Source organism: Chiroxiphia lanceolata, chromosome 10 (assembly GCF_009829145.1).
Source record: "Chiroxiphia lanceolata isolate bChiLan1 chromosome 10, bChiLan1.pri, whole genome shotgun sequence".
NCBI lineage: Eukaryota > Metazoa > Chordata > Aves > Passeriformes > Pipridae > Chiroxiphia > Chiroxiphia lanceolata.
This window is the reverse complement of record NC_045646.1, coordinates 21622000-21631717: the sequence shown is the minus strand read 5'-3', so window position 1 is coordinate 21631717 and position 9718 is coordinate 21622000.

The window sequence follows — 9718 nt, the reverse complement described above, 5'->3', positions numbered from 1 at the left end:
GGGGTCCCAGCAGAGACCTTTGGGACTCCCAGCTGGCTGTTGTGCCCTGCTGGGAAAGCACTGCTCCATTCCTCCCATTCCTGCCCTGCCAGCCCGGCCTTTCCCTGGGACACCTCTGGGTGTCCCTTTTGGGGCAGGATCCAGCCCCAAGCCTTGGGAAGCTGCAGAGCCCATGAGCAGAGAGTCCCTCTCACCACATTCCACAGGTCTGTGAGCTGTGAGGGCCAGTTAGAAAGGGTGGGGACCCATCCCTCAAAAATCCCACTGATCCACAGGTGTCCTCAATCCTATTTCCCACCAATGATCCCAAAGGCCAACCCTCCCTGTCTGTGTCTCCCTCGTTTGGAAGCTTTTCCTTGCCCATCTCCTGGGTTGAATTAAGAATTTGGCAGGAGCTCAGGGCCAGGGTTCCTGGAGAAACTTTGCTTGGGAACAAAGAAGGAAATAATCTGTTTCTCTTTTCCCTTTTCCTGGTCTCTGTGGGATTCCCGTTTCTGCTGTGCCTGGAAAGGGCTGTGGGTTCACTTTTCCTGCCTTCCCCTGTCCCATCTGTCCTGGGATGCTCATCTTCATCTTCCATGTTGCACAACAGCCTCTGCTTTTCCCTTCTCCTTTAACTTTTCCCCCCCCTGGTGCTTTGCCGGGTCACTTCCAGAGGAAATCAAACCCCTCAGAGACCTCAAACCCCTCCCCAAAGACAGAATTTCTGCTCACCCATTGCCAGGGCTCTATTAGGAATTTTTTTTCCAGCTCTGAGCCTGGTTTATATGTACATATATTTGACCTCAGCTGGGTTATTGCAGCCAAAAGAGTAAATAAATTTAATACCTACAGCTGGAACCTGCCCTGGCACAGCCCTATCAGACTCACCCTCCCTAATGGCAGTGGTTGTGATTTATGACCTCCTGATAAAGGAATCCTGATGGAGAAAAGCTGCACTTTAGGCAGGCAGGAGAGGTGTCACATAGTTTATGGGCTTCGAACTTTTATTTTGGGGCTAAAAACACACATATAAAAGGCTATTTGTCAGAGCTGGGTGGAAAATGAAGATATTTGCTGATATTTTTAACATATCGTCGCAAAATATTGCTGGAAAAGTTGGGTTTTCCAGCAAGAAATTTCTGGCCAGGTTGTTAAATATGTTTTCTCCCCAAATATTTATATCTGTCCCTATTTATTCTGACTCTGGCAGGAAGGATTGCTGGAAAATGCCATTTTTTGGCTCTTAATGTACAGGACTATGTATGGATACTCGGGGAAGATGAAGATGTTGGAGCCTTTAGGCCTAGAAATGATAAATCGTGACTGTCTGGGGTGAGATAATTACAAAAGAGTTGCAATTATCATTGTTGCTCATTAAAAATCCAGGCTCATTTGCATGCAAGGCTGCCTGGTTTGGTTTCAAGAAGGTGAACGAGCTGGATTGACAAATTTGTTAAATCTGCTTGAGAAGCACAGTTGAAAATAATAACAATAATTAGTAGTAATATAATTGATCTATTTTGCTCTGTGCATGACAGGAATTCAGTTTAAATTGAAGCAGCAAATTAAAGCAGCTTTTAGCACACTAAACAATATTGCTGGTGAAAATGGCTATTTATATCTGCCAGTAATTGTTATCTAACTCTGAGGGATGCAGCCACTCTGCAGTAACCTTGTGGTGCAGAGAGAGGAGATTGGAATCTCTGAAGAACAGCTGAAAATTCCCAATAAAATGGACCATATCTGAACCATCAGGACAGTTCATTGCAGAGCAATAACCCCCCCCACACACCTCATGACATCAACAAGCTGAAGATTTGCCTTCAAAAGGTGACATGAAATTCAGTTCGGGGGTTCTTGCTGATGTTTTCAGCTTGGGAAGGGAACAAATGAACCCTGCAGGTCTGGGGAGAGCATGGATTGAGAAAAAAAATATCAAGAAAAACAGTCAGTTTGGGGAAGAACGCCCTGAAAATGAAAGCATTGGAAGTTGTAACGGGATCCTGGGAAAGCAGAATGAGGATCACAGGATGTGCTGAGCTGGAAGGGATCCACGAGGATCACGGAGGATCCACGAGGGTCCAACCCTCAGCCCTGCACAGGCCCATCCCCAGGGGTCACACCCTGTGCCTGAGAGTGAACAAGAGGGACAAATCCTGTTCTGTTCCCCCTGGAGTTCTCTCCCAGCCTGGGGAGGGTTTTCCATCCTGCTGGCTCAAGGTGGATCTCTGACTTTGCTCCATCATTCAGAGCTGAGTTATAAAACCCCCGAGAAAGCAGGGCTGGTTTTCGGGTCCCATGGGCACAGCCAGCCCTGAACAGACAATCAGGGAAAGGCTCAGGGAAGGTTTGTCCAGGGCCAGGCTTGTCCCACCCCACAAGAACTCCTTTCACCCCAAGCTCCTGCTGCATTCCCAGCCCCACAGCTCTGAAGGCTTCTGGAAGCTGCTCCAGTGGGCAGGGGCTGAGGTTGCACATGGGCTGGTTGGGGTAACACAGAGTGTTTCCTCTCCTCCTGCTGAAGAAGAGGCTCTGAGGAGGAGGTTCCATCCTGTCCCTTGGCCTGGAGGCTGCTGTGCCCAGCTGGAGCAGCCCCTCCTGTCCCCGTGGTGACCCCTCTGGGCTGAGGGTGTTCTAATTCTCTGCTAAAACCCATTTTTGGAGTCAAACCCTCCTCAGCACTCACAGTCTTGTCCCTTCCATTCCCCTCCCTTGCTGGCCCTCCCCTTGTCCCCATGGGCAGGACAGGAGGCCAACATCTACCCCACCAACTCTCTCTGAGGGTCCTTCAGGAAATGTTGACAAGTTGGAATTATTTGAGCTTCTTTTTGCAGTATGTGAGTGGAAGAAGCATCGTCCTGCTGTGCCAGTCAGGGCCTGGCTGCTCCCCAGGGCAGCTCCTCTCTGATGTCCTGGGATTCCCATGGGCACCCTCTGCCCATGGCTCAGCTTCCCGGGGGGGAAACATCTCCTTCCCACTCCAGGGGTTCCAGGGGAATTGTGGAGGAAGGCAAGCTCGTTCCATGCAGATTCATGGAAACCCAGAGTGGTTTGGGTTGGAAGGGACCTTAAATATCCTCCAGTTGCAACCCCAGGCCATGAACACCCAGCTCCAGGCCCCAGAGCTCACTGTGGGGCCCCTCAGTGCAGCTCTGTTGGACAGGGGGTATGGAAATGTGGTGCCTTCTCACTTTTCTCTAGGAATGCTGGGAAACCTGCTGAGCTCCTCAGGCACAGCCAGGATCAGGACAGGAAGCTGGATCTTCCTGCACATGGAATTCACTGGGACACATCATTTACATCACTGGACACCAACCTGCTGGAGAGAGTCCAGAGGAGGCCCCAAGATGGTCAGAGGGCTGGAGCAGCTCTGCTGGGAGGAAAGGCTGGAGAGGTGGGATTGTTCAGCCTGGAGAGGAGAAGCTTTGGGGTGACCTGATTGTGGCCTTGCAGGACCTGAAGGAGCTACAGGAAAGATGGAGAGAGACTATTTCCAAGGGCCTGGAGTGACAGGACAAGGGGGAATGGCTTCAAACTGACAAAAAATAGGGTTAGACGGGATATTGGGAAGGAATCCTTCCCTGGGAGTGTGGGGAGGCCCTGGTACAGGTTGCCCAGAGAAGCTGTGGCTGCCCCTGGATCCCTGCAAGTGTCCAAGGCCAGGTTGGACAGGTTTTGGAGCAACCTGGGCTAGTGGAAGGTGTCTCTGCCAACGGCATAAAACTGGAACCAGATGGTCTTTAAGGTCTCTTCCAATCTAAACCAGTCTGGGATCCTATGCATTTGGAAAACTTCTCTCCCCCTTTGCTTTCTTTACATCTGCAGCTGAGCAGATTTTCCCTGTGTTTTCCTGCAAGTTGATACTAAGAAATTTCCAGCACCAACATCTTCTCAGAGCCAAACTCCTCCCCAGAACGTGGGGTCTGGGTGAGGGATGGGGTTTGTCCCCCCTCCTAGTGAGGAATGACTTAATCAGCTGGGGCAGTTTCTGTGTTTTGATGGACTGAAGGAGCAGGACAGGTCAGATCAGGGCACAAAGCCTGTCCAGGTCAGAAACCCCCTCCTGGTGTTGGTTCCATCACCCCCCCTGTGGGCATCCCTGCTAGAAGAGCCTCCAGGAGAGCTCCTCTCCCCTGGCACTCTGTGGAGTCGAGTCCATAAAGTTAATGGAGCTCAGAGAGGGAACCATCCAACCAGAGGAGACTTTTAATTCTTTTCCCTGTTCCAGGAGAAGATGGATCCTGTCACACACTGCTGGTAGTGGGGGCTGCCTGAGCCCAGCTTTCCCTGCAGATCCCACATCCAGCCCAGGGCATCCCAGTCCTGTGGGAGCCCCAGCCCAGCCAAGAAAGCTGTTTGTACCTCCTAGACCTGCTCCCTGCCCTGCCTTGCCAAACCTAAACCCACCATTTTGATTTAGGTGGGATACTGGGAAGGAATCCTTCCCTGGGAGGGTGGGGAGGCCCTGGCACAGGTTGCCCAGAGAAGCTGTGGCTGCCCCTGGATCCCTGGAAGTGTCCAAGGCCAGGTTGGACGGGGCTTGGAGCAACCTGGGCTAGTGGGAGGTGTCCCTACCCATGGCAGGGGTGGCACTGGATGGGCTTTAAGGTCCCTTCCAACTGAAACCAATCCATGATTCAAAGATTTCAAGCAACCAACACCTCCTCATTCAAAGCCTGGTGATGTCCCCAGGGGTCCTTCTACAGACATGCCCCATCTGGGGAAGAGACCTTGAAGGCTCCTTCCCAGCACTGCCTGTCCTGGAGCAGCTCTGTCCATCCCCCTGAAGGGGAACATCTGGCTGAGACAGAGAGCACAGTGGCCAAGGCTGAGCTTGAGAGGCCCTGCCAGACCTCCCTGGCACGTGTCACACCTCACCTGGCTCCTGCTGCATTTTAATGAGGGCCTTGCTTTCCCAGGGACTGGCATTAGCTGAACAAACTATTTCATTCCACTGATTAATTAACACAGGAAAGAGCTGTGACCTTGCTGTGGAGGTAATAATGTCCCTGTCACACCCCCACGAGGGGATGGTTTAAGTGGGTGACCCCCCAGAGCAGCTCCAGCATTGCTGGGTGGGGAAATATTGGGATGAAATCCTGTTTCCTGAGGGGGTGGTGGGTGACCCTGGCAGGGCAGAGCACACACAGAGAGGAATTATCTGCTTTGTGTAATCAGGAGATCAAGAGATAATAACAGTGTGGGAATGTCATGAAGTCCATGCCTGGCTCCATGTGCACTATCCAGCCACGTGCCAAGAATTCGGGATCAGAGGCATCTGGGCTGTCAGAGAGTGGGGCTGAAAGAAAAGCAGAGCCAACTCTGCCCTTTGTTCTGGGCTGAGCAGAGGGAGGCAGGAGGGGATGGAGGGGGGAGAGAGGCTCCTCAACGTGAGGCTGCAGCAGGGCATGGAATCTGCCCTGGGAGCACTTCCAAAGCCCTTGGATGGATTGCCAGCCCACTGACCCGCCCTGGGTGTGCTGCTGGGGATGGACTGAGGGACAGGAGCTGCTCCTCAGCTTTCAGGTGAGAGCCAGGGGCCTCAGAACCTTCCCCTGCATCTGGTGATGGCAGTTTGGCTTTGGTGGAGCCTGTCCCAGTGGCAGGGCTGGTGGGGGCCCTGTGACCCAGCACTGACCTGGCACCACGAGGCCAGTTCTTCAGACACCAGTCCCAGGGAGCTTTTCCCTCCCTCAAATGGTGCTCTGCAACCAGGGCTGAGGTTCCAAACCCTGAGCCCCCGGGCTGGGCAGCACTTGCATCCTCAGGGAATGCACAGAGATATTCCAGCTCCTGCTTCAGGCCTTCCTGCTCTTCCTAAGGAGGGTTTGGTGGCAACTCCCTCCAATTCCTTCTTCTCCATTTGCTCTGCAATTAAGGTCGTTTTCCTCTGCAAATTCCTGCTCATCCCATTATCCCAGAGTCCAGTGGCTTCTTCAGGACACTTTCTGTCTGAAGGTCAAAGAGGATGAGGCAGCACCATCGTCCTCTTTTCCTAAGGGTCACTCTCCCAATCTGTGGGAACACACAGAAAGCACTGGATGCCTTTTCCTCCTTTCCCATCATAACACAGCAATAATGGAAACATTTCCAGTTCCTAACCTGATGTTGCTCCTTCACCACCCTCTAAACCTTCTCTGAGGTTCTTGTAATAAATTCCTCACTGGAGCTGGTAGGAAACATCTCAGACGAGTGTTGTGGGCTTTTTTTTCCCCCACAGGAAAACGCAGTCGGACTGAAATCAAAACATTTGGAAGGAAACGTGTTGATTTCGACTGGGAAGGATCAAAACAGATTGTTTCAACCCTCTCGGTTTGTTTTGACAGGACCAAAATGTTTCATTTCCATGAGGTAAAAACAGTCGGGGCTGATTTTGCTCCTAGTTCAGTTTTGACTTTCACTTTTCAGGAAATCATTGTATTTTTGTCATGAGAAGCTTGAATAGGAGCTCGTGGAAGTGTCAGAGTGGGAAGCCTTCAATATTCCCGGTGTCCCCAGGCTGGAGTGGGAGCTCTCCCCCATCACAGCCACCAAACCAGAGCAGAAACAAACCCACCCCCACCTCTGGGGCCAGAGCTGAGCAAAAGGAACAGCAGCAGCTTCGGGAGCCTTTCCTCAATTTATTTCCTCCCCTCCTGATCTTTGCTGCCAACCCTTTGGGTGCTGCTGGAATTCCCCACCCTGTGCTAGAAAACCTTTCTAAAAGCAAACCCACATCTTCCTTTCTCACCCTGCTGGGCTTCAACCACTGTTTTGTCACTGGAAGGCAGGAAAAGGGTTTAATGTCTGCCAGTGAGGACTTGCTGCAGACTAAGGGAAGCAATTAAAGCCAGGTAACACACAGGAATTAACCTTTAGAGGATAGAAGCAGCTAAAATGCCTCCTCTTCCTCAGCCTCTCTGCATCACCAGGTGATTCATTCCTCCATGCTGCTCATTGCCACGCTATAAAGCTTGGAGAAAATTAGGAGGCAGCTTGAAATAATGCCCCCAGCTTTAAAAAGTTCATTTCCTGGCTCCATTTTTCACTCTGCTTTCCCGTTTGCTCGCTGATTTCCCACACAGCTTTGCCCAGGCATTTGGGGATGTATTTGCCTCTTGTGCCTCGCCATGACTCGAGAAAAAAAATGGGTTTCCTTCAGGAGTGGCTTGTTTTCTATATCTCAGCCACGTCTGAATGCCCTGGATTGCTTTAGGTAGAGGAGATGGGGGTTAAACGGCCTGAGTTCCCCCTCCCTGTGGGGGTATTGCTCAGGTGCCACTTTCTCCTTTCTCCCATTGATTTTTTTAGGAGGTTTAGTATTTTGGAGATCCTTTTCTTCCAGCAGCTGAGGTTAAAGCTGGCCGAGTTGTTAATATGTTCATTCAGATTGATCCCTTAAGCTTTATGTCTGTGAAAGCTGAAGAGTTACAGGGGTTTGAGCAAATGGTGCTGGGCTGGGGTGGGAAAAGACCCCAAAGCAGAAAGCAACAGGTCAGAGGGGCCTGGGGAGGGCAGGAGGAGGGGACAGGGACCTCAAACACTGCCCAGAGTCCTTTATCAAAGCACCAGAAGAGCTTCTGCTGGGAGGCAAAACAAATCTCCACATGTCTGGAGTCTTGCCCGTGGTTAATTCAGTGGGTCCAGCTCAGCCCTCATCCCACAGGTCAATGGTCACAGGGAGTGTCAGTGTTTTAGGGATACATTAGGAGCGGGATAAGGGTTGGAGTCTGTTCAACAGGCAGAGCAGCTTCTCACCCTGCAGTTCAAATGAGTTCCCTGCAGTTCTGGTGGTGAGTTTGGGCTCATCCCGTGGCCTCTCCCCTGTCCCTCCCCGGAGGACACAACAGCTCCAGCAGCAAACAGCCTTGGGAAAATGACAGCATGAAACCACATCACTGGGTTAAAAATGGGAAAGAAGGAAAACAGACAGAGAGAGAAACGGGGCTGCAGCAGGAGGGCAACCCCCCCCCCCCCCGAGACAATATTCTGGGGCTGGTGGTAGCCCAAGATCACTCGTAGGAGCCCTCAGAAGTTCATAAACACCTTTATTTGTAGTTTCCACTTTGACTTTGCTCAAACTGGAGGGTACAAATGCGTTCCTGTCGCCGGAGCTGCTGATTCTGCTACTTCTCCAGAAAGAAATGGCTTTGCCTTTTTTTTTTTTTTCCGGCTCGTGCCTCATAAAACAGGGATTAAGAGGGGTTTTTTTCCACCACAGTTTTTGTAATAGCGCAGCCCCAAAGCCCTTCAATCAGCAAACTTGAGCACGACCTGACAGCCTGAAGTGCCATTCCTTAACCCACAGGACAAGCAGGGCCATTTGCTCACGGGTGAGTGCAGAGCAGGGGACATTCATGTCGGCTCCTGATTGCCTTTGGCTCGGAGCCACGGTACAAACACTCGGCACCAACTGCATTCCTGTGCCCCATTCCAGCTGGGAAATGGCTTTGCTTGGATTTCAGCGGCTCAGGAGCGCCTGGAATTCGGATTCTTGCAGGAAGGTGGGCGAGGAAAGGACGGCTGGGAAAGGATGGGCGGGAAAAGTTCTCCAGCGATGCCTGTGAGCACGTGAGGAGTGAGAGAGGACCCCCAGGAGGTGGGACAGGACACCCAGGACATGGGACAGGACACCCAGGACATGGGACAGGACCCTCAGGACATGGGATAGGACACCCAGGAGGTGGGACAGGATGCCCAGGAGGTGGGACAAGACACCCAGGAGGTGGGACAAGATATCCAAGAGGTGGAACAGGACCTCCAGGACATGGGACAGGACCCCCAGGAGGTGGGACAGGACCCCCAGGAGGTGGGACAGGACCCCCAGGAGGTGGGACAGGATGCCCAGGAGGTGGGAAAGGATGCCCAGGAGGTGGGATAGGATGTCCAGGGAGTGGGACAGGACAGCCAGGACGTGGAACAGGACAGCCAGGAGGTGGGACAGGACCCCAAGGAGGTGGGACAAGATGTCCAGGAGGTGGAACAGGACCTCCAGGAGGTGGGAGAGGACCCCCAGGACATGGGACAGGACACCCAGGAGGTGGGACAGGATGCCCAGGAGGTGGGACAGGACCCCCAGGAGGTGGGACAGGACCCCCAGGACATGGGACAGGACCCCCAGGAGGTGGGACAGGACCCCCAGGACATGGGACATGACACCCAGGAGGTGGGATAGGATCTCCAGAAGGTGGGACAGGACACCCAGGGAGTGGGACAGGGCAGTGAGGAGGTGGGACAGAATCTCCAAAAGGTGGGACAGGACCTCCAGGAGGTGGGACAGGATGCCCAGGAGGTGGGACAGGACACTCAGGAGGTGGGACAGGACACCCAGGAGGTGGGACAGAATCTCCAAAAGGTGGGACAGGACCCCCAGGAGGTGGGACAGGACCCCCAGGAGGTGGGACAGAACACCCAGGGAGTGGGACAGGGCAGTAAGGAGGTGGGACAGAATCTCCAAAAGGTGGGACAGGACCTCCAGGAGGTGGGACAGGATGCCCAGGAGGTGGGACAGGACACTCAGGAGGTGGGACAGGACACCCAGGAGGTGGGACAGAATCTCCAAAAGGTGGGACAGGACCCCCAGGAGGTGGGACAGGACCCCCAGGAGGTGGGACAGAACACCCAGGGAGTGGGACAGGGCAGTAAGGAGGTGGGACAGAATCTCCAAAAGGTGGGACAGGACCTCCAGGAGGTGGGACAGGATGCCCAGGAGGTGGGACAGGACACTCAGGAGGTGGGACAGGACACCCAGGAGGTG